Consider the following 6,067-nt stretch of genomic DNA (forward strand, 5'->3'; position numbering starts at 1 on the left):
AAGCCACGGCGGGGGGAGCAGCAAAAGAACCCCGGATGGCTCCCCTGCCTGGCCACATCCCCCACCCCAGCCCTGGCTTCCTGGCCCTTTTAAAAAAGCCCTGCACTCACTGGTTGCAACCACAGCGATCAGGGCCTCTGAGGGTTTGTGGCAGAGTCCCCTGTGTAGCATGGGACCATGGGGATTGCACCCCCCCCCCCCCCCCCCCAAACGCTTGGCACCCCCGTGGTAGCTGCCACATCACGTGGGTACAGCGTGTCTCAGCAGGGTGCCATGCGCCATCTGGGAGCTGGGGTGGCTCCAGCAGTTAGCTGGAGCCCGGCACCATTCAGCCCCAGCTCCTGGACAGCGCCCTGCTGAGCCACACTGCACTCATGCCACGGGGTGCCAGGTGGGGGGAAATCTGTCATGAGCCCCCAGAGGTCCTGATCGCCATTGCTGCAACTGGTGAGCGCGGGACTTTTTTTAAGTGCTGGGAGGCTTGGGCCAGAAGGGGGATGGGGCTGGGCAGAGAAGTCACGGAGGCTTCTCCCGCGGCTCCTCCAGTTGTGCCTGCCTCTGCCCCGGTGGGGGGAGCCATGGAAGAAGCCCCTACGGCTGCCCTGCCTGGCCCCAGCCTCCTGGCACCTTAAAAGGAGGGATGCAGGGCTGTGCCAGACTATTCCCAGGGTAAGCGGGTACCTCCAAAATGTTTCAGATGGTTTCATTTAATTTTGGAGATGTTTCAGAGCCTTCCATTTTGTTTTGGATTCGGTGTTTCAGGTGCCAAAATGGGCTGAAACACCTCCAAAAATGAAACAGCTGCCAAAATCTCACACAGCCCTATTAATTACCAGAATAGCAGGCAAACTGTCATTCTGGTCTGTGACCCTTCCCTGCTCCCCCAAATCCTTACATATTCGTTATACACATTCTTTCAAATCAGGACAACATTCCCAAATAGTTTTTCACCAAAACTACTTTCAACAATACCTCCACTGAGAGAACAAGAGAGAAACGAGGAATGACCCAAGGAGCATTCAGTAATGAATGCCGTGATAAAGGTAGGCCAGACAGAAATTCCTTGCAAAAAGTACACTAGACAAACTCTCCAAGGGGCCTTACAATCCATTTTTCTCATGGTTTCTTCTGTTACTGTATTGCAGCACCAGCTTCCACCCCCCCACCCCATACTTCAGTCATCACCTCTAATGTACTGGCTCATCAACATGACTTAGACAAGCACAAACAAATCTAGCCATCCCTCCAGTTCAGTTTTCTGCTCAACAACAACTGACAATAAAACCAATTATTTGGACACCATAAAAAACCCTTTCATCCAGAGTACTTGAATACCACAGAAGTGGCAATGATGCAAGAACCTAAAAAGAACAGGACAAGTAAGCAGTCTTTTCCATCCCATTCTACAGAACTTGGTGGGGGGCAAAAGTCGAGGGTTTGTTGTTGGTGGTGGTGGCCAGGAGGCTTCAGATGTGAACTAAAAGAAAGGAGAAAAGATTCACTGCTTCTAATTCTTCAAGCACACAGGTCCAACACTTCTGCTGTTTTTCAGCTTTCAGCAAAGTAGCAGTAAAGTAAAAACCAGCCCAAGTTTTTCAGATTTCTATCTGCAGCAATAAAATGGAAAAGGATCACATCAACTTCCATATGTCAAGACTTGGGAAAGCTGGAAACAGGTAAATAGCAAAGCAATTCTTCAGAGAAATGGACCCAAAACTGAAGACTGGCCCACTCTTTCAGTATCCAGAAAGTATGGTAAGGAATACAGGGAAAGGTGCCCCTGCTCAGTGCCCTCTAAGTTTTTATCAGTTTAAGTAAGCACATTTACTCCTTCAACCACTAGCCTTTTCCCACACCTCAGCAACAGCGTGCCTCAGGTGGACATTTCTGAGCACACCCTATCCACCTGCTCCCTCAAGGGACACTATACCTGGAAACATGCCCATGAGGCCATTCTGGGGTTGTCCCTTCCACTGGAAACCAATGTTTCTAAAATGTCCATGGATGGACACCCCAAAGGAGTTGCACCAGCCTATTTTCAGATTTGGAAAGCATATAGCAGCTATACAGAGGGCCTGCTCAAGAGCACTTTGGCTAGGATATGCCAGTACCCAATATGTGGCTTCGTGGATCAAAGAGATTGAAATAAGACACACACAAGGAACAGAGAACACAAAAGAGGAAACAAACTGCATTTAAATGACAGGAGAAATGAGTAAGTGGAATGAAGACATAGGGATAGAGATGGAGAGGAAAGAGAGAAAAAGCATAGTAAGGGCAACTGATTGAAGAACACTTGGCAAAAATTTAATGAACATATGCTATTCAAACAGCATATTCAATTAATGTGTTTGTAGTTTCTGACCAGCAGCAAGACAAATACCATTCAAACAAACTACTTCTGATAGATATTGCCAAATATATTATATGACTGTTTTCCTGCTATATCTAGTCACACTAGCAAATCATATTCCAAAGGTGTGTTGAACTGATGTTATACACTGAGTTTAGTTGAATTAGTCTCAAATGATATAAAGCAATTTTATTTTATTTTTTTAAAAATGCACAGGATGTTGCAGCACAGATCTTCACCTAGGCACACAGCTTTAGTCCTCGGATCAGTAAATATCCAATTTACCATGGACTGCTACTTGGAAACAAAACCTGCCCTTCAATTAGTCAGCAAGGCATCCCAGTGCATTTCAAAAAGCTCTATTTAGGTGAGCCCTACTCCACAATGGAGCATGGTTTGCAACTGCTATTCAGCAGCATCTTTAAGGATGCTAAAGTGGCAAAAAAATAAGTGCTGGACACACCCATCATTCAACCCAAGAGGATCTAAGTGTATGTCACATCATATCAGCACCATGTCCTTGAGAGAAGGGCATATGATATAAATGAACTGATCTTACAGACTCACAGAAGTAAATCATTTTTACTTAAAAAGTCTGAGATAAGCATGTGTTTGTCAGACAGAAAGATTTGAGATTTAGGTTCAGAATGTACCCTTAAAGAAAGAAAAAACCTTGCTAACTCCTCACCTCAAAACTCTGAGGACACTATAAAATTTGACGAAAAATGCTGAATGAGGAAAAAAGTTACTCCTAAAGCAGAACATTGTTTTCATAAACTATGTGCATGCGCTTTTGTATGCAAATGTCTAACATTCTCAGTCTACAAACTTGGCCCTCAATTCTATAGTTTACAACATGCAGACAGACACATGAGCATTGTACCTCCTTTGCACTGAAAACTGCAAGAACTAAAGTCCTAAAGGGGACATTTTAGATACTGCACATCCTTAAAAGAGAGAGACCCATTTCCTCAAGCCCAAACAAGGGTTAATAGTCTACTCATTAAAGACAAACAGAAAGCCATTTGTTGCAAGTGAGGGAAGGACTTTAAAGCCACCAATTTCTGTAGAATTTAAGCTCTTGCCTTTTAAATGGAGTCTGTCTCTCTCACCCTTATGGCTGAAAAGGGTAGCCCAATGCTAAAAGAATGAAACCCAATTTGAATTTTTGCAAGTCTACAAACAGGCAGCTCCTGTGACTGCCTATATTCACAGTAGCAAGAGCGAATCAAACAAGAGAACAGGCAGTTTCCCTACTGTAGAGTGCACCACTTAAGTACAAGTGAAACTCACAAATCAGATAAATTGAAGCTGGTGCTTGATGCTTCAGAAGGCTACAAAACTTCAAAGTCAGAAGCCAAGATGGAAGACTGAGGCTCTGTGCATCACTTGGGGATAGCAACCTAATGAAGTTCAAATGCTGGGAAACAGTCAATTGCTTTTAGACATCTCTACTAAAGTCCTCACCCTCACTCACCCCTAGGTAGTAGCCTGGTATATTTTCCAAGTAGACTAATTTGGAGATTCAACTAAGAATCCGATCCGCATTTTAAGCTGGCACTGAATAACCTCCATTTTCTTTGTGCACTATGCTCTATCGAAAAATTATGTATGAATGAATTCTAACATGCATTGATGCAGTTAAGAATAATATTAAACTGTTTGAGCCAACTTGACTATTGGAAAAAGTAAGATCATTGAAACTTTAGTAGATAGGAGAACAAATTTACATGATCAGTCGCATCAGAAGTTGTGTTTACAGACTGAGCCATTTTCTAATTTTGGCTGATGAGTACCTCGTATATGACAGCATTGTTGGATTCAACTTTCACTACAGTACTATTTTGTTCCTAACCCTATAAAATTCTCTTGTTAAGACATGCCTGGTTATATTTAGTTTAGGTTATCCTACCAGTCTATTGAAAAATCTTGCCCCACAGACGCGCAGTTCTCCCAATATGTTCACACTGAATGCAACAAAACACTGCATTTCAAAAATTTGAGTTTTTCATTTACCTACCCTATTTTAAAACTCTGCCCCCTGTTAAAGTAACTGACAAGTCTACCTTGTATTCCAATGCAACTCTCAGAATATATGTTTTATGTTGGCTTAATCCACTTCATCTTTCCAACTCAAGATGCAGAAGCAAAATTAAATACTGGACCTGGAAGGATGGCAAGTGGCTTTAAGACATCCACAAATAAGGGAACACATCAAAATTAAGAAGAAGAAATGAAATTGGGAAAGAAGCACGTGCCCATCCAAATAGGAAAATGCACAAAACCTGGAAAGGTTGCCTCTTACACATTTTGGTTTATACAAAAACTGGTGGTTGCTAAAACTTACTCTAACTGGGTGGCATTTTACATTTGGAAATGTAATTGAGTGAACATGTTGCCATGGTTACAGTGGAATTCTGCAATAACTTTGTTGCCTTGTAATTGCTGTATATTTGTATACAAGCAGCTGAGCTTTCTTAATTCAATGCCCCCTTAACTCTTTCAGACAGGCTCCAAATCAACCACCATAGCTTTTAGGTTGAGAACTACAACAGCAACTGAAACACCAAAAACTAAACACTCAAAGCAGCGCCAGATCATATTACAAAAAAAGAAATACTGTAAAAAAAAATAAAATAATAATAATAATCATCATCAGATTACTACATAAATGCTAGTGGTGTTCCTTCACTTCTAAAAAATGTTGCCTTTTAGAAAGAGGCTTCCTTTAGGTCATTAACTTCAGATAGCTACTGGCCACAATAAAGAGCACTTTGACAGTAGTGAACACAGCCTGTGCAAGGCACTTTTGGCACTATAAAAACAGCAGTAAATCAGAATGAATTCCAGCAGCTTTCTTCACTAAAATTTAATTTCACCTATGGTGCAGAAGACCAACATAAGATTCAGCATGTCACTGGGATCTCACACTGGAGTGCAGAGACTGCAGGGACTGGAATACTGCTAGGTCTCCAAACGAACTCAAACCATGCAGATAGCCATATTGGAGATGAATTCATAGCAAGGAACTGGTGTCTGTGGCCCCCAACATGACAATGTGTTCCCTGAATCCAGGCATACAGATGGCATTCACCTCAACAGACAACACAATCATCTGCAGAATTTACTAAAGCTCACCTCGCCTTAAACCACTAAGCAACTTGTTGGCTTACTGGATTTAATGGTACATTTATTACCATCAATTTAAGTGACAAGCCTAATTTCTGCAAACCTTGACATGAAAGCTGTCACAGCAAATCTATTGACAAACTGTGAAAACAAGAAGAACCCTTCAGTGTCACGCAGGCATGTACATGAGCTACATAATGCTATTACAAAGGTTATAAAGAAAAAAAAAATGGATCAGGTTTACCACCCTCCAAATGGTACAAGGTAGCCTGGTATAATGTCAAGTAAACTGGCATGTAAAGAAGTGAAAAAGCTTAAGATGTCATGCTGCATTTGCCATGCCACAAAAATGCGAAGATAACATTTAAGAAGCTCAAGTGTTGCACAGTATCTTTCCTGATGAATTCCTGCAGCATAAACCCACACACAACTGCTCAGCAACACCTCCCTTCTCTCTGCTCCAAATACATTATAATTAATTTTTTTAAAACTATGACATGAAGATTGTTGCACAAATCCAACACTTCAGAGTTGAGTAAAATTCCCTTCTGATCGCACAGCAATTTCAAGGGGCCGGGGGGGGGG

This window comes from Alligator sinensis, unplaced genomic scaffold, assembly GCF_000455745.1.
Source record: "Alligator sinensis unplaced genomic scaffold, ASM45574v1 scaffold233_2, whole genome shotgun sequence".
Taxonomy (NCBI): Eukaryota; Metazoa; Chordata; order Crocodylia; family Alligatoridae; genus Alligator; species Alligator sinensis.